The following is a 19,914-nucleotide window of genomic DNA, read 5'->3' as shown; positions in this document are numbered from 1 at the left end:
ATTTCAGCCATGTAGTTCTTAATCTAGGAGTTCGGAGCAGTCTAGATAGCTTTACTTATCATTTGTTATATCCGACTTGGAAGTGCTTGATTGACACCAATACTCGGAGTGGAAATTATTCTGGCTTCCATCTCAGCACCCATCATTGAGCCTGGAGGTGAAACATCTCTCCCTGCTTCCTGCCCTCTGCACAATTTAGTCTTAGTTGACACCTCAGAAGTGATTGGCTGTGACTCATGAGGTGTCAGCCTGGCTCAGTGGTAGCACTCTTGCCTCTGAGTCAGAAGGTTGTGGGTTCAAGTCCCATTCCAGAGACTTCAGCGCAAAAATCTAGGCTGACACTTCAGTGCAGTATTGAATTAGTGCTGCACTTTCGGAGGTGCTGTCTTTCGGATGAGATATTAAACCAAGGCCGCCCCGTCTGTGCTCTCGAGTGCACGTAAAAGATCACATGGCACTATTCGAAGAAGAGCGGGAATTCTCCCCGGTGTCCTGGCCAATATTTGTCCCTCAGCCAACATCACTAAAAACAGATTACCTGGTCATTATCTAATTGCTGTTTGTGGAACCTTGCTGTGCGCAAATTGGCGTTTCCTACATTACAACGGTGACTACACTTCAAAAGTACTTCATTTTCTGTAAAGCGCTTTGGGAAATCCTGAGGTTGTGAAAGGCATTAGATAAATGCAAATTCGTTCTTTCTTTTTTAGCCCCTCCATAGTAAATTGTCCTCATAACCTGGAAGAAGACTTGCAGTTTGTTGGAGATTCCACAGGTTTTCTCTGCCCCATCTGCTATATGACACAAGGTGTACTATCAGAGGCGTACCTAAAAATGAGGTACCAACCTGGTGAAGCTACAACTCAGGACTACATGCATGCTAAACAGCGGAAGCAACATGCTATAGACAGAGCTAAGCGATTCCACAACCAACGGATCAGATCAAAGCTCTGCAGTCCTGCCACATCCAGTCGTGAATGGTGGTGGACAATTAAACAACTAACAGGAGGAGGAGGCTCTGCAAACATCCCCATTCTCAATGATGGCGGAGTCCAGCACGTGAGTGCAAAAGACAAGGCTGAAGCGTTTGCAACCATCTTCAGCCAGAAGTGCCGAGTGGATGATCCATCTCGGCCTCCTCCCAATATCCCCACCATCACGGAAGCCAGTCTTCGGCCAATTCGATTCACTCCATGTGATATCAAGAAACGGCTGAGTGCACTGGATACAGCAAAGGCTATGGGCCCCGACAACATCCCAGCTGTAGTGCTGAAGACTTGTGCTCCAGAACTAGCTGCGCCTCTAGCCAAGCTGTTCCAGTACAGCTACAACACTGGCATCTACCCGACAATGTGGAAAATTGCCCAGGTATGTCCTGTCCACAAAAAGCAGGACAAATCCAATCCGGCCAATTACCGCCCATCAGTCTACTCTCAATCATCAGCAAAGTGATGGAAGGTGTCGTCGACAGTGCTATCAAGCGGCACTTACTCACCAATAACCTGCTCACCGATGCTCAGTTTGGGTTCCGGCAGGACCACTCGGCTCCAGACCTCATTACAGCCTTGGTCCAAACATGGACAAAAGAGCTGAATTCCAGAGGTGAGGTGAGAGTGACTGCCCTTGACATCAAGGCAGCATTTGACCGAGTGTGGCACCAAGGAGCCCTAGTAAAATTGAAGTCCATGGGAATCAGGGGGAAAACTCTCCAGTGGCTGGAGTCATACCTAGCACAAAGGAAGATGGTAGTGGTTGTTGGAGGCCAATCATCTCAGCCCCAGGGCATTGCTGCAGGAGTTCCTCAGGGCAGTGTCCTGGGCCCAACCATCTTCAGCTGCTTCATCAATGACCTTCCCTCCATCATAAGGTCAGAAATGGGGATGTTCGCTGATGACTGCACTGTGTTCAGTTCCATTCGCAACCCCTCAGATAATGAAGCAGTCCGAGCCCGCATGCAGCAAGACCTGGACAACATCCAGGCTTTGGCTCATAAGTGGCAAGTAACATTCGTGCCAGATAAGTGCCAGGCAATGACCATCTCCAACAAGAGAGAGTCTAACCACCTCCCCTTGACATTCAACGGCATTACCATCGCCGAATCCCCCACCATCAACATCCTGGGGGTCACCATTGACCAGAAACTTAACTGGACCAGCCATGTAAATACTGTGGCTATGAGAGCAGGTCAGAGGCTGGGTATTCTGCGGTGAGTGACTCACCTCCTGACTCCCCAAAGCCTTTCCACCATCTACAAGGCACAAGTCAGGAGTGTGATGGAATACTCTCCACTTGCCTGGATGAGTGCAGCTCCAACAACACTCAAGAAGCTCGACACCATCCAAGATAAAGCAGCCCGCTTGATTGGCACCCCATCCACCACCCTAAACATTCACTCCCTTCACCACCGACGCACTGTGGCTGCAGTGTGCACCATCCACAGGATGCACTGCAGCAACTCGCCAAGGCTTCTTCGACAGCACCTCCCAAACCCGCGACCTCTACCACCTAGAAGGACAAGAGCAGCAGGCGCATGGGAACAACACCACCTGCACGTTCCCCTCCAAGTCACACACCATCCCGACTTGGAAATATATCGCCGTTCCTTCATCGTCGCTGGGTCAAAATTCTGGAACTCCCTTCCTAACAGCACTGTGGGAGAACCGTCACCACACGGACTGCAGCGGTTCAAGAAGGCGGCTCACCACCACCTTCTCGAGGGCAATTAGGGATGGGCAATAAATGCTGGCCTCGCCAGCGACGCCCACATCCCGTGAACGAATTAAAAAAAAAATTCCCAGCAGGAATTAATTTTGATTTGTGTAACACTTTTCACATCCTTGGGACATCCTTCAGTCCTTCACAACCACTGGATTACAGAAGTCCGTTTCAAGTGAATTCAAGACTTGTCGTAGGAAACAGACCATGGAATTTGGCTAACTACTGTGTGTGGGCCAATGTACACGGTCAAAAGCAAATATGAGCTTGGCCATTAAAACCTATTCCAGTGTCATCAATTCGCCATTTGCTCTGCAAACTCAAACCGAAACCTTACCCAGCAGCCTCCACACCTTTTTAAAAAAAAAAGCTGCAGACTTTCTCCATGGACATGGAAACCAGAAGGAAGTCCTGGGGGTGTGACTTAATGCCCCCTCACAGGAGAGGAATTGGGAGAAATAGAGAAGTACTTGGTTTCATGCAGTTCAAAGTAATACCTCATCCCTCCTCTGAGTGTTAGAGGGGCTGTGGCCTCTTGGGCTTACTGTTCTACACATTGTGGTACTAAGCATGTCTCTCGTCCTTTTTATTAACGGTCTTGAAGACTCAAATGCCATGATAGGCATAACCAGACCAGACCCTGCACTGTGCCTACTCGGCTTACTACACAGAGATGCAGGTTACCAAGCAACATGCAGACTGGCAGATCTTTCTATTTAGATCAAGACGGTGAAGCCCAGCTGCATGGTCAACACAAGCGTTTAGAGTCCCTGTAGGGCACTTGCTAATCCAAATAGATTATATATGGATTGTGCATTGGGATGGGCAGATTATTAGAGGTTTGGTCCCTTTTTAACATCATGCCACATCCAACTTGCAAGAACACCCCTGTCCCAGAGCTCGTCAACCTAACTTGATGAGACGATTTAGATTACATGGTTCCCGTTGTCCTGGCTGAGACCAGTTAACTTGGCACAGCTGGGGAGTGAACACGGGACATTCACCTGCAGAGCCATTGGGGGAGCCCTCCATCTATTTAAACATGTGATGCCTTTCAGAATGTGTACTGTATGTGATCGTATTCAGAAGCAACTACATAATAATTACAGGACAATTTCAACCCATCACCGTGCATCAGAGACGTTTCAGTACTGTCTGCACTGTGCCAATCCTCTGAAATATTAGGTTTTTTTATACCTTAACATTTGCGATCTGCTCTTGAACAAAATCCTACTGCTCTGAGAAGGAGAGCTTAGTTGACCATGATGTGAAAATTGGCTCTTAGCAATGTTGTGTCAGACAGACATACTGTGCATGGTGTATCAGTGCTCAGTGATGTACTGTACTGATGACTAGAGATGCGAGAGTAGAGTTGGTGAATTGAGCCTTCCAATCTTCCCGTTCCATTTCCAACATGTCCCTGGGCTCCAGAGTGAGGATGTGGTGATCGGTGTTGGTTGCCAGCACTCCATGGTGTAAATGTTGTGTGCATTGTGGTTGTGCCTTCCTGGTAAATGTAAGTGCTGTACGAACATGGTTGCAGTGATGAGCTGAAACTGGCTGTGTTATGTGCGTTACATGATAAGGGAGTGGGATTCCTTAATTTTTTTTACCTGTTGATATTTTCTCCCTCTCCTTTCCCAAAGGTGCTTGCAGAGTTAAGTTTTCATGAGCATCGGTCGGCATCTCCACCTAGTAACCATTGATGTATGAGCCTAGATAGTGAGTGTCAGCAGAATATTCATCTGGGAGAGGCACCATAGCTAAGCCTTGACCTGTCCTCATCTATAACTCTCATGCAGGCATGTGCTTTTCGCAGGGATTACTGGATAGTTATTAAGCGGGAACCCCACTTGATACTTGTTCTCCTTTCCGAGCCTGTGGGCACTAAGATCAATTGTACTCAAGTTGCTGACCTGACTACTATCAACTAACTCATCATTGACCAGCACTCGAACCTGGGACTTTTGGTGTCATGGGTTAGGGCTACACCAGGTGGTGTCTTACCCCATTTGGAGTTCAGAGCAGCTTGGAATCCCTTAATATTTTATAATGAAATTTGATGAGCTGTCTGCCCTACAGGGAAGAGAATTGTTGAATTATTTGTGTTAATGCAACCAATACCGTACGTTTATTCCTGGTGCTTTGAACAATGTAGAAAAGTCAGTGTCTGCCGTCATTTCCATCTTGGGGTAATTAACTAAAGGGACACTGACTAGCTGCTCCTTAGAGGTTGTTGCTAGATTCAGGATGCAGTGATGAGGCTTCACTTAGTGCTCGGTTCATATGTTGCAGCCTCTACATTGAGCAGGCTTATACATAGAAATTACAACATGAAATAGGCCATTTGGTCTAACCAGTCTGTGTCTGTGTTTACCCACCACACGAGCAAATAGTTCTAATTACACTTACCCACCCATTCCTTTTTCCCTTCATCCCCCTTTCCACAACCATCCATCCAATCTAATCTTCAATGTTGACACAGTTTCTGTCTCAATCACTAACCCTGGAAGTGAATTCCACAACCTCACAACTCTGTGAAGAAGTTTCTCCTCCTCTGTTCTAAATCCCTTACCTTTAATCTTGCATTTCTGGCCTTTCATTCTAGACCTCTGGAAATAGTCTGCTTCTATCTAGTCTGTCCCACCCTTTCATCATTTTAAACACGTGGGGGCTTGGAAATAATCATTTTCCCCTCGGCAAGTAGGGATAAGGTTGCTTTGTTATTAAATAGAGGTGGCAGGAGATAAAGGATCAATCGGTGAAATATTCTGATTTAGTGTTCATTCACAGTCTGAGGCAGTGACCCAGTTTTGTGTGTCAGGAGGATTGATGCTAACATGCTGTCGTTTGGAGATGGGATCTGAATATGCAGCTGCAGCTCTCCACGCTTCCTCTGCTGCTAATATTCTTCAATAAAACTATGTTGAATTTATAACCTAAAGCAAAAGCAAAAATATATTAACCTAAAGCATTTGTTCAGAGTGCAAATTTTCAGGAATGTGGCATCAATCATAGCCTATCCAGTAACACAAGACCTTTTCAGAATACATCTTTCATTTCCCACCACCACTATCATCAGTTTAAAAACATTTAGATTAAATAAAAAAAAATCTAAAATTACAGAAGTGATTCTCTTTAAACTCAGGGCCTACTGAACTAGAGACGTGTACTAGCTATTAGAACCAAATTCTCAGTACTGTATGATGGAATAACTGCATTACTCTGAGTTTGAGAGATTGTTTTGTGATTGTAATAGTCCTACCTAGTCCTGTATATGGTGATCTGAAGCTTTGTATTTGGCATGCGACTGAGTATATTATAAAGAAATGGAGTAAATAGGAACAGGAGTAGGCCATTCAGCCCCTCGAATCTGTATCTTAACTCCATCTACCCGCCTTGGTTCCGTAACCCTTAATACCCTTGCCTACCAAACATCTATCAATCTTAGTTTTGACATTTTCAATTGACCTAGCCTCAACAGCTTTTTCAGGGATTCTCCCAAGGCTGAGCTGAGATTTTTTTTTCTTTCTCTCGAGGCTGAGCTGAGAAATTTGTGAGTTTATTGGGACTTTTCTCAGGGTGGAACGTCTGCTTTCTGGCTTAAGGAGTGATCTTCATGACATCAGATCTGTGTTTCTGGTTAAGTGGAGGAAGTCATCCTTCAGGAGAATGGGTGGGTTCAGCTGAAGAATATTTTCAACAATGTTCCCCTGAGGAAGGAGGAAGCCTCCGAAAGCTTGTGAATTTAAAATAAAATTGCTGGACTATAACTTGGTGTTGTAAAATTGTTTACAATTGTCAACGCCAGTCCATCACCGGCATCTCCACATCATGAAGAATATGGCCTCATTATTGGCTCTGATGGACATCATAGCAAATGATCGCACTCATCTGTCCGTGATTTGAGGTGTCTACATCCGTTTTTATATGGCAGAAATAATAATTTAGGACCTCCTTTGGATTGGGAATAATTAAGGGCCAAGTTTTCCTGGCAACCTCTGTGTACTTTGACTGCTCCAGTTAGGTTACTGAGCTTTTGAAGTGGAGATGCCGGTGATGGACTGGGGTTGACAATTGTAAACAATTTTACAACACCAAGTTATAGTCCAGCAATTTTATTTTAAATTCACAAGCTTTCGGAGATTTTCTCCTTCCTCAGGCAAATGTTTCAAGATCTCCTTGTTTCAAGATCAGCTTTTGAAGGGCCAAGCAGTCAACCATCTGTAACTGCAGGCAGAGAGTTAGCTAATTGTTCAGTAAATTAGAGCCGCTTTTAACAGCTTTCAAAATATTCCCATTTACAGGGCTCCTACGTGGAACATTGTATTTCTTTCATTCTTGAGTGAAACTTGAAGCTGTGTGCTGAACTGACAGCCAAGAGAGAGGCCGCTGGAAATGCATACCCCAAGGCATTGAGATCAGTGCTTTCTGATCATTGTCGGTTCTCTTATTTCCATGCTGTGTGCGCCATTAGGAGCCTGTGTGATGGCAGTGTGGCACAGGGTTACCCCAGTAGCCCGTGTTGCTGGGAGTAGCATGCAGCTCAGCTTCAGATGTCCTTGAGTCAAGTGAAAGCAGCGTCGGCTTGTTTTAATTTAAATATGGAGGAGGTTGTAGACCTTTTCATGATGTAAGAAAGTAATGTATGTGAAGAGCTTTTTGTGCTACTGAAGTCTTTAATTGTAGCTCCAATCTGTGGTTTGGGGCACCTGGAACAGCTTCCTTTAGAACCTGGGCATAAATCAGTGGTCAAAGCTGAGCCCTTTTCCAATATTGTTCCAAGATTCCTATAGGATCCTTTGCTGGCTATTGGGGTAGTTGTTGTGTTAAACCCTCACGGTGACTAATGTTGCCTTTGTACTTGTATAGCCTCGATCTTGTGGTAGCCCTTATTTTTGGCGCAGTCAACTGCTGACTATCTCCTCAGTCACTGTTCTGAAGGTTAAATTTCTCTGTGGTTCATTTGCCTGATTCAGACTTTCTGAGGCACTCTTCAGGCTCTGTCTTGCAATGGGATCTTCCATTCTCTGCCAAATCCTGACTTTTCAGGCCATAGCTCCTTGTTATTTAGCAATTGGCAGCCTTGGCTCAGCGGTAGCATTGTCACCTCTGAGCCGGAAGGTATAGGTTCAAGTCCCACTCCAGAGACTCGAGCACATAATCTAAGCTGGCGCACCAGTGCAATACTGAGGGAGTGTTGCACTGATGGAGGTGTCATTTTTCAGATGAGATGTTAAACCTCTGTCCCCTCAAGTGGGTGTAAAAGATCCCATGGCACTATTCGAAGAAGAGGAGGGGAGTTCTCTCAGTGCCCTGGCCAACATTTATCCCTCAACCAACACCACAAAAAACAGTTTATCTGGTCATTATCACATTGCTGTTTGTGGGACTGTGCTGTGCGTAAATTGGCTGCCGCGTTATCTACATTATAATAATGACTATATTTTAAAAGTATTTAATTGGCTGGGAAATGCTTTGGAATGTCCTGAGGTTGTGAAAGACGCTATATGAATGCAACTCACTCTTCTATTTATGTAAAACATAAATAGAAGAGCGAGTTCCTTCTAAGGAGCTTTAATATGTTACAGCTGCACACCTCTAGTCAAAGAGGTGTAGGATAGTCGGTGTGTGGAGCAGGTTGTCCTCATTTAGGGAATGATGTGTCATATTGGAAAGGCGTAGAGAAAGCTTCAGTTGTCCAGGTATGGAGCTTAGTTTGGAGCTAAAGAAGTTTACCGTAGAAAATCTATTTATCACAGCGTCTCGCTTGAAGATTGAGTTTTGGTCCTGTCGCTGTGGTTAAGGCTGGGATTTATTTTCAGCATTTCATTGATTATAAAAGCAGAACAAAAGTTACAGCTTACCTCTGAATCCTGAGGAATACCTTTGGGTTGTATGGAGAGTGCAAATAGATGCTGATTGTTTGAAATAGTTGCATGTAACTGACCCAGACTCTTTCAAGTGCTTAAAAAGTTGTAGCAATTACACAAAAAGAAAGTGGTCTCCAGAGACTGAATTTTTCCCTTCCAGTTTCTCCTTGTTGCTGGGATACAGTTCCAAGATATTAGGACCCCTCTAATACCTTATCCAAGTGCTCATTCTTCAACAATGAGTGTCAGCAGGCATTATAGCTGAACTTGACGCTGTCCTATCCATGACTCCTCACAGCCACACATATGGCACAGGTCATTGTGTAGCAGTCAGAAGCAGGAACCCTGGCTGATTATCCTTTTCCAGCCCAGGGTGTTGCAGCTGTTTGTAGTACCCCATCTGTGATTGTGGCTGAAGTTAGCTAATCGAACCTGGGACCTTCCTGTAGAGCTCTGTTACTCACTTTTTAGCATTGAGGAGCTCAGTTCTCAAAATTCTTAGGGGCAAAGCTTGCATTTATTTCTGTTGCAAAATATCCAGTATCTTTACGTTTTTCAAAGGTAGGATTTTTTTGGGAGGCAGTAGCTACATTTTATTTTTATCCTCTTCTGAGTATGGGTGGGTGAGCGAGAGCTGCTTGGAGCAAGTAACCGTTCCAGCTCTATCTGCTTCCCAGAGGACATCGTCCAGCCCCACTCACTCCATGCCTGTGTTATGACTGACGGGAACCTTGTATGGGAATCATAGACACAGATGTGCATTCTGTCACTGTGTGGCACAGTGCTGCATTGTGATGTTGCCCAGGTTCAGCACAGATCCAGTGTGTAGGTAATATTTAGAGGCAACTGCAGCTTTAAAACAGATTGATATTAGTTAAGAAATAAACAGGTTGGAGTTTTGTATAGTTCTTTATTACTAGGGGATTTCAGTGTAGTGTGCCTTCAGTGATGCTGGCTTGGACTTGGTGCTGCAGCATTCATCTTTAAGCAGCGAGGTAAGTGCTGCTTGTGTATTAAATTTGCATGTGTATGTAACCAGGGAACAGAGAGCTGCTTCCGGTCTCTGATGATGTAACTCTGCTCTGTGTATGCAGGAGATGTGATACAGTGAGGAGCTTTCTGGCATTGGATGCATTGTGGCTGGATTCAGGTACGGGTGTGTAAGTTGTGTTGTATGTGCTTGTACATAAAGGCAGGGTGCTCAATATGTTGCTGTTTGTATCTGTATCGATGCAGCTTTGAATCTATTGCTGTATAAGCAGACTGCCGATCAAGCTGGCTCCTGGGAGTGATCGAGTGGAAGAACACAGGGTTTCTTCAGTGATGTAGCACTATTGAATTCTGACTCTCTCTGCTCAGGTAGTTGTACGTTCTTTTACTTCACTCTGATGTGGTGACCTATATTTTTTAGTGGCTATAACAAGAAATGACAGAGAATGCAATTTATGAGTGTGAGCCTGACTGGCCAGACCTTTCCAGTTTGTCTTAAAGCCGTATGTTAGGTGAACTGTGAAACCAGTTTGAACAGGAATAGAAGGAAAGCTCAGTGCCCCAGAACCAACATCTGATCTGCCTCGGAACAATGCTGCAAACTGGACAGGCTGCTTCCTTTGAAAATGACTTGTCAGCATATGTGCACCTGCTCGAAGCCTGAACATGTTCAGGAGGCGCCAAAGATTTTTGGTAACCCGGCTGGGTATATATCAGTGCCTCCTCTCCCAGGGACCATTCCAAATCCAGGTCCGTGCTGGACTAAACTGCAGTGATCTGAATAATTGGTGTAATTTTAATATTAAACATTTGATAAAGTAAAAAAAACTACAAATAACTCCCATAAATAGGTTAAGTAGTAAATGTTATAATGCTGATGTTCTTGGTTGTTGTAGATATTGATATGTAATTAGTAGGGACGACAAAACCCGTTGAAGCTGTGATCTCCAGAGCACTTCTGCTCCTGAGGACACTGGCAACAGATGGCAGTAGGTGTGACACATTTGGTTATCGATATTTTTCAATGTTTGTGTGCTTGGGGTGTTTTTTTAAAAAAAAATTAAATTAAAATGTGCCAGAACATTCCAGCAATGGCAACTGAAGAGTGTAACGGAAGTTTAAAAAGCTCCACAATACATTGAAATAGTGGAGAGATTGTAGTTCGTGCAGCCCTACATCCTTAGATGCTGAGGGATTGTTTCCCCTGGCTAGAGAGTCTAGAACTAGAGGGCATAGTCGCAGGATAAGGGGTCGGCCATTTAAGACTGAGATGAGGAGGAATTTCTTCACTCAGGGTTGCGAATCTTTGGAATTCTCTACCCCAGAGGGCTGTGGATGCTGAGTCATTGAATATATTCAAGGCTGAGATAGATAAATAGATTTTTGGACTCAAAGGGAATCAAGGGATATGGGGATTGGGCGGGAAAGTGGAGTTGAGGTCGAAGGTCAGCCATGATCTTATTGAATGGTGGAGCAGGCTCGTGGGGCCGTATGGCCTACTCCTGCTCCTATTTCTTATGTACAGGCAACATGTTGCATTGAGGCGGCAATGTTGATGCAGTGTGCTTCAATTATCTGTTGCTATGGTGACTAATGTGACAAGTTGGAGTAGTTCTACTTAAAAAGCCAAGGCAGGTTGCAGTTACAGGGATGTGCCAGTAAGGAGCAGGTCTTCCCCTGGATGGGACGTCACTTGCCTCTTGCGGGGCAAGAGGAGCTGACTGCGATCATTTTGGTGCAACAGTCGGTGATTGTTAAAACGGCAACCGTGAAACTAGATGTTACTTTAGATTTTTATTTGAGTAATGAGTTGAAGTGTATTCTTCCACTGTGCTAGTTGAATGCCCCAGCTTCTTAATTGCACTTCCATTTGAAACTGATTAGAGTGGTGATTCAGACTTCCCCTCCCCCACTCCCATTTCCTGGTGGAGGTGACTCATGCTGGAGTGCAGTTTAAAGCTTTTCCACTAATGGTTGTCTGCTGGAATTTCTTTCACTTATTGTGGGCGAGTGGCTAACACACTAACTTGCATTTATATAGGACCTTTAGCATAGTAAAATGTCCAAAAAGCAGTAGATTCTAGCTCAATTAATCATTTTAAATCTGAGATCGATAGATTTTTGCTAGCCAAGGGATATGAAGCCAGCGTTTTATCAGACAAAAATTTGACACCGATCCAAACATTAGGACAGGTGACCAAAAGCTGACACTAGCTCAAAACTGAATCATCCCAGGCTGGTTCATTTTCTGTAATGTTCCTGGTACATGTGCTGCCTGTGGAGGCCAGTTCTGCTCGTCTCCTCACCTGAAGCTATTGATGTTTGTGCGTTGTCTGCTAGTCCTTGGCATAAAGAAGCTCTAAAGTTCTATTTTTTTTTTGTGTGTGTGTGGAGCTGTCCCCGAAAGTTGAGTCGGTGATGACACTTCCCAAAGTTGTTCTGAGCCGTACATAGGAACAAGGAGTAAGCCATTCAGCCCCTCGAGCCTGTTCCGCCATTCATTGAGATCATGTTTGATCTGTATCCTAACTCCATCTACCCACGTTGGCTTCATATCCCTTGGCGAGCAAAAATCTATCGATCTCAGATTTAAAATGATTAATTGAGCTAGAATCTACTGCTTTTTGTGGGAGAGAGTTCCACACTTCTACAACCCCTATGCGTGAAGAAGTATTTCCTAACTTCTCTCCTGAATGGCCTGCCACTGATTTTAAAGTTTTGTCCCCTTGTCCTAGACTCCCCCACTAGCGGAAACAATTTTTCTCTATCTACCCCATCAATTCCTTTCAAAATCCTAAGATCCTTAATCAAATCACTCCTGCACCTTCTGTATTCCAGGGACTACAAGTCTAGTTTATGTAATCGCTCTTCATAATCTAACCCTTGGAGCCCTGGTAACATTCTGGTGAATCTGTACTCCACTCCTTTCAAGGCCAATATATCCTTTCTAAGGTGCGGTGCCCAGACCTGTACACAGTACTCCAGATGTGACCCAACCAGGACTTTGTATAGCTGTAGAAAACTTCCTCCCCTTTATATTCTAGCCTTCTGGTTATAATGGCTGACATTCCATTAGTCTTTTTGATTATTTTTTGTACCTGACTACTACATTTTAGTGATCTGCCTACATGGACCCCTAAATCCCACTGTCTGAGGCTGAACCAGACGCCCTATTTGACCCTGAGATAGCTTCTGACCACATATCCGCTCCATCACCAAGACCGCCTACTTTCGCCTCCGTTACATTGGCCGTCTCTGCTCCTGCCTCAGCTCATCTGCTGAAACCCTCAAACATGCCTTTGTTACCTCTAGATGTCTATTCCAATGCTTTCCTGGCAGTCCTCCCATCTTCCACCCTCCATAAATCTGCTCATCCAATACCCTGCTGACCGTATCCTAACTCGAATCAAGTCCTGTTCTCCCATCACCCCTGTACTCGCTGATCTACATTGGCTCCTGGTCCGGGAACACCTCGATTTTAAAATTCTCATCCTTGTTTTCAAATCCCTCCATGGCCTCACCCCTCCCTATCTCTGTAACCTCCTCCAGCCCTACAACCCTCCAAGATCTCTGCGCTCCTCCAATTCTTGCCTCTTGCGCATTCCCGATTTTAATCACTCCACCATTGGCGGCCGTGCCTTCAGCTGCCTAGGTCGTAAACTCTGGAATTCCCTCCCTAAACCTCTCTACCTCTCTCTCCTCCTTTAAGACACTCCTTAAAACCTACCTCTTTGACCAAGCTTTTGGTCATCTGTCCTAATATCTCCCAATGTGAGGTGATGCATTTTGGTAGATCGAATCAGACCAGGACCTACTCCGTTAATGGTAGGGCGTTGGGGAGAGTTATAGAACAAAGAGATCTAGGAGTACAGATTCATAGCTCCTTGAAAGTGGAGTCACAGGTGGATAGGGTGGTGAAGAAGGCATTCGGCATGCTTGGTTTCATTGGTCAGAACATTGAATACAGGAGTTGGGATGTCTTATTGAAGTTGTACAAGACATTAGTAAGGCCACACTTGGAATACTGTGTACAGTTCTGGTCACCCTACTATAGAAAGGATATTATTAAACTAGAAAGAGTGCAGAAAAGATTTACTAGGATGCTACCGGAACTTGATGGTTTGACTTATAGGGAGAGGTTAGATAGGCTGGGACTTTTTTCCCTGGAGAGTAGGAGGTTAAGGGGTGATTTTATAGAAGTCTATAAAATAATGAGGGGCATCGATAAGGTAGATAGTCAAAATCTTTTCCCAAAGGTAGGGGAGTCGATAACGAGGGGACATAGATTTAAGGTGAGAGGGGAGAGATACAAAAGGGTCCAGAGGGGCAATTTTTTCACTCAAAGGGTGGTGAGTGTTTGGAACGAGCTGCCAGAGGCAGTAGTAGAGGCGGGTACAATTTTGTCTTTTAAAAAGCATTTGGACAGTTCCATGGGTAAGATGGGTATAGAGGGATATGGGCCAAGTGCAGGCAATTGGGACTAGCTTAGTGGTATAAACTGGGCGACATGGACATGTTGGGCCGAAGGGCCTGTTTCCATGTTGTAAACTTCTATGATTCTATGAATGTGACTCGGTGTCACATTTTGTTTGATAACACTCCTGTGAAGCGCCTTGGGACGTTTCACTACATTAAAGGCACTATATAAATGCAAGTTGTTGTAAATCCCTGGACCTTCACTGTTCCTAGCTTTTCACCATTTAAAAAATACTCGGATCTATCCTTTTTTGGTCCCAAATGGATGACCTTACCATCTGCCACAGTTTTGCCCACTCACTTTAATCTATCACTATCTCTTTGTAAATTTATGCTCCCGTCTACACTTCTTACTATGCCACCAATCTTTGTATCATCGGCAAACTTGCATGTATGGCTCTCTGTTGTGTAATCTAAGTCATTAATAAATATAGCAAACAGTTGAGGCCCCAGCACAGGTCGTTGTGGCGTCACTTCCTTCCAATTCAAGTACATACCCATTATTCCTATCCTCTCCTTCTACCACCTAACTAATCTCCTGACCAGATCAATAATTTGCCTTTAATTCCATGAGCTTTAATTTTAGCTAACAGTCTCTTATGGGAAATCTTATCGAATGCCTTTTGGAAGTCCATATAAACTACATCCATAGACATTCCCCTATCTATTACTTTAGTTACTTCCTCAAAATGTTCAATTAGGTTCGTTCGACATGACCTACTCTTTACAAATTCATGTTGGCTCTCTCTCTAATCAGCTCAAATTTCTTGACGTGCTCAGTCACTTTTTCCTTAATTATAGATTCCAATAAATTCCCCACAACAGATGTTAGACTAACAGGTCTATAATTTCCTGTTTTCTCTCTCTCACCTTTCTTACAAACCAGGAAATCACAACTTCGGTTCCCAGTCTGTGTTGAGTTTTATCATCTGGTTGGGCCAGTCCAGTTAGCCTCAGGGGCCTGGATTAGGGAGGGGAAAAGTCAGCCTGGGTACCTGCTACTGATTGCTTTCCAGTGACTCGTGCTGGCAAGTGAGCACGTGTTGGGATTAGTTGAGGACAATATTGGGCTGTGATACCTTTCATGATGGGTTATCCTGCTGACTCATTGTCTAGTCTATCATATGAAGCGTGGTCACTAGTGCAAGCATTGAAGGGCTGCCAGATCCTGGCAAGAGAGTTACTCCTGAATGTTGCTTTAGTTTGTTTAGTACCTTTTTTAGTTTGCTAAAACTCTTTTTCTTGTTACCAATTACTCTGCACTTTTCAAATGAAACACTTCTGTGAAATATGAATCGACTTCAGACGAGGAATGACGTTCACTGTCCTAGCTGAATGCAGATTAATGTCGTATGCTGCTTTTTCAAACCTGAATTTTAGGCTGTGCTGGTGAGAAGACCAGTGCTTTGTGTCACATCCTTTTGTGCAGTCCATCTGCTGCAGGGTGAATACTCTCAGCATGAATTGACTTTTCATTTTAAATGAAGTGGGAAAGGGGCAGTTTGAAGAATGTTTTCCTGTTGTGAAAAGGACATAACCCAATCCAGAAAACAGATGCATTTTGTTCTGAGTTGGACAAGGAAGGGAGAAGTTACTGAAACACAGGCAGGAAGTTGACTTTCGTACTGTTTATACATACAACAACAACTTGCATTTATATAGCGCCTTTAAAGTAGTAAAATGTCCCAAGGTGCTTCAGTACAGTATTGCTGAATCAAGCTAAGACCTTTACTCTCCTATACATTTTTCACTGTACTCCCTTGTAAAGGGAAAAACACCCTCAAAAAGTGTGAAGTTTAAAAAGAGACATTTTTAAATATGGCCTCAGCTGGAGTATTGTGTTCAATTTTGGGCACCACACTTTAGGAAGGAAGTCAAGGCCTTAGAGAGGGTGCAGAAGAGATTTAGTAGAATGGTTTTAGCGATGAGGGACTTCAGTTATGTGGATAGACTGGAGAAGCTGGGGTTGTTCTTAGAGCAGAGAAGGTTAAGAGGAGATTTGATAGAGATATTCAAAATCATGAATGGTTTTGATAGAGTAAATAAGGAAATACTGTTTCCAGTGGCAGAAGGATCAGTAACCAGAGGACACAGATTTAAGGTGATTGGCAAAAGAACCAGAGGCAACATGAGGAAACATTTTTTTTATGCAGAGAGCTGTCATGATCTGGAATGCACTGCCTGAAAGGGTGGTGGAAGCAGATTCAATAGTAACGTTCAAAGGGAATTAGATAAATACTTAAAGGGAAAAAATTTACAGGACTATGGGGCAATAGTGGGAAGAGAATGGGACTAATTGGATAGCTCCTTCAAAGAGCAGGCATGATGGGCTGAATGGCCTCCTTCTATGCTGTACCATATTATGATAAAAATATAGGGGAGATAATATTGAAGAAAACTGAGGTGTACAAATTATACAAGGGAAGGATAAGGGGAGATTAAGAAGGGCATCAGGGAGTGTGACGGACAATGGAAAGGGATTGTCTAAACCCATAAGTGAAAGGATAGTCAAGTAAGGGGTGGGCAGGGACCCTGCTGGTATGCATCCCAGAATATTGAAGGAGGCTGAGGAGGAGATGACAGAGGCATTAACCATACATTTTGAAAAATCTTTGGAAACGGGCACAGTGCCAAATGACTGGAGGGTGGAAATGTTGCACCTGTTCAAGAAAGCGGTAAGGGATAAGCCAGAAAGTTATAGGCCAGTCGGTGTCACTTTGATTGTGGGTAAACTCCACTAATTTCATCCCTTATTATGAACTCTGAACACTTGAAGAGACATGGTCTGATCAGGGACAGACAGCATAGGTTTGTAAAGGGCAAGTTGTGCTTGACTAATTTATTAGAATTTTTTGAGGAAATCACTTCATGTATGTGTATATGTATGTATGTATATGTGGATAAAGGGAATGTGGTGGATGTTGTTAACATGGACTTGGAAAGCATTTGATAAAGGCTGCACATAAATGAAAGCACTTGAAGAGATGTGGCTAAGGGACAGAATGCAAAGAATAGGGAAAATTGGATGTTTTTTGGAATCACTGGAGTGTCCCAGGAATTTGTGGTGGGACCTCTTTTGTTTTCCATTTATGTAAATAATCTACACAAGTGGAATGATATTGAAGTTTGCTGAAGTAAATTAAAAGAGTGGCAAATTGGGAAAGAATACAGGAGATGATGGGAAGATGATAGGTTAGCAGATAGAAAAGGTCATAAAAAGGCAAAGGAGATTCTGGATTTTTACACACTGGCATTGAATATCAAAGCGAGGAAATAATGTTGAATTTGTACAAGACATTAGTTGGCAGTATTGCATGGAGTTCTGGGCATTCTATTCTATGAAGGAGCTATGAAAAGGATACAGCAAAGATTCACGAAGAATAATAGGTCATAGTTACGAGGGGAGGTTTAAAAATTAGGCCTTTTTCACTAGAATAGAGACAGTTAAAGGAAATCTAAAATCATGAAAGGTTTTGAGAAGGTAAACAGCGAAAAATTATTTCCCTGATCGGAAAATTGATACAGAAGGTGGGGGCACAGACTGAGGATTTTCTAAAAATTCATTCTCGGGATGTGGGTGTCGCTGGCAAGGCAGACGTTTATTGGCCATCCCTAGCTGGCCTTGAGGTGGTGGTGAGCCGCCGCTTTGAACCGTTGCAGTCCGTGTGGTGAAGGTCCTCCCACAGTCCTACATAAGAGACTGTTAGCTAAGATAGAAGCCCGTGGAATCGAGGGAAAAGTACGGACTTGGTTAGGAAGTTGGCTGAGCGAAAGGCGACAGAGTAGGGATAATGGGTAGGTACTCACGTTGGCAGGATGTGACTAGTGGGGTCCCGCAGGGATCTGTCTTGGGGCCTCAATTATTCACAATATTTTTTAACGACTTAAATGAAAGCATAGAAAGTCTCATATCTAAGTTTGCCAATGACACGAAGATTGGTGGCATTGTAAGCAGTGTAGATGAAAACATAAAATTACAAAGGGATATTGATAGATTAGGTGAATGGGCAAAACTGTGGCAGATGGAATTCAATGTAGGCAAATGTGAGGTCATCCACTTTGGACCAAAAAAGGATAGAACAGGGTACTTTCTAAATGGTAAAAAGTTAAAAACAGTGGATGTCCAAAGGGACTTAGGGGTTCAGGTACATAGATCATTGAAGTGTCATGAACAGGTGCAGAAAATAATCAATAAGTCTAATGGAATGCTGGCCTTTATATTCAGAGGACTAGAGTACAAGGGGGCAGAAGTTATGCTGCAGCTATACAAAACCCTGGTTAGACCGCACCTGGAGTACTATGAGCAGTTCTGGGCACCGCACTTTCGGAAGGACATATTGGCCTTGGAGGGAGTGTGCAGTGTAGGTTTACTAGAATGATACCTGGACTTCAAGGGTTAAGTAACAAGGAGAGATTACACAAATTGGGGTTGTATTCTCGAGTTTAGAAGGTTAAGGGGTGATCTGATCGAAGTTTATAAGATATTATGGGGAACGGATAGGATGGATAGAGAGAAACTATTTCCGCTGGTTGGGGATTTTAGGAGTAGGGGGCACAGTCTAAAAATTAGAGCCAGACCTTTCAGGAGCGAGATTAGAAAACATTTCTACACACACAGAGTAATAGAAGTTTGGATCTCTCTTCCGCAAACGGCAATTGATACTAGCTCAATTGCTAAATTTAAATCTGAGATAGATGGCTTTCTGCCAACCAAAGGTATTAAGGGATATGGGCCAAAGGCAGGTATATGGAGTTAGATCACAGATCAGCCATGATCTTATCAAATGGCGGAGCAGGCACGAGGGGCTGAATGGCCTACTCATGTTCCAATGTTCCTATGTACAGTGCTGTTAGGTAGGGAGTTCCAGGATTGTAACCCAGCGACAATGAAGAACCGGCGATTATATGTTCATGTAAGGATGGTGTGTAACTTGAAGGGGAACTTGGAGGTGGTGGTGTTCCCATACACCTGGTGCCTTTGTTCTTCTAGGTGATGGAGGTCACAAGTTTGGGAGGTGCTGCTGAAGAATCCTTGACGAGTTGCTGCAGTGCATCTTGTAGATAGTACACACTGCAGCCACAGTGCGCCAGTGGTGGAGGGAGTGAATGTTTAAGCCAGTGGATGGCATGCCGATCAAATGGACTGCTTTATCCAGGATTTGATCGAGCTTCTTGAGTGTTGTTGCAGGTGCACTCACCCAGACAAGTGGAGAGTATTCCATCACACTCCTGACTTGTGCCTTGCAGATGGTAGAGGCGCTTTGGGGAGTCAGGAGGTGAGCCACTTGCCGCAGAATACCCAACCTCTGACACGCTCTAGTAGCCTCGGCATTTATGTGGCTGGTGCAGTTGCGATTCTGGTCGACGGTGACCCCCGGGATGTTGATGTGGGACGCGGCGATGGTCATGCCTTTGAATGTCAACGGGGAAGTGGTTATGCTTTCTTTTTTTGGAGATTGATATTACCTGACATTTGTGTGGCGCGAATGTTATTTGACACTTATCAGTCCAAGCCTGGATGTTGTTCAGGTCTTGCTGCATGCGGGCATGGACTGCTTTATTACCTTTAGGAATTGCAAATGGAGCTGAACACTGTGCAATCATCAGCGAACAGCTTTACTTCTGACCTTATGATGGAGGGACAGTCATTGATGAAGCAGCTGAAGATAGTTGGGCCTAGGATACTGCCCTGAGGAACTCCTGCAGCAATGTCCTGGGGCTGACATGATTGGCCTGCAACAATCACAGCTATCGTCCTTTGTGCCAGGTATGACTAGCCACTGGAGAGTTTTCCCGCAGATGCCTATTGACCAGTTTTACTGGGGCTCCTTGGTGCCACACTCTGTCAAATGCTGGTGTT

General features: G+C 44.1%; 1 protein-coding gene across 4 annotated transcripts in view; it reads left to right on the top strand.

Annotated features, from left to right (window-relative positions):
- The window catches only part of LOC137301557 (rho GTPase-activating protein 32-like), a 469,652-nt gene that overhangs the window by 63,439 nt on the left and 386,299 nt on the right, over window positions 1-19,914 (top strand). The window contains exon 1 of one of the 4 annotated variants that reach the window (XM_067971108.1): window positions 9,685-9,738. The exons of the other annotated variants lie outside the window; for them this stretch is intronic. The gene's annotated coding sequence lies outside the window, so the exon portion shown is untranslated. Of the gene's footprint in view, window positions 1-9,684; window positions 9,739-19,914 lie in introns of those variants that run through there. 4 annotated transcript variants of the gene reach the window in all.

This window comes from Heptranchias perlo, chromosome 33 (assembly GCF_035084215.1).
Source record: "Heptranchias perlo isolate sHepPer1 chromosome 33, sHepPer1.hap1, whole genome shotgun sequence".
Classification (NCBI taxonomy): Eukaryota; Metazoa; Chordata; class Chondrichthyes; order Hexanchiformes; family Hexanchidae; genus Heptranchias; species Heptranchias perlo.
This window is presented reverse-complemented; position numbering and strand designations above follow the sequence as displayed.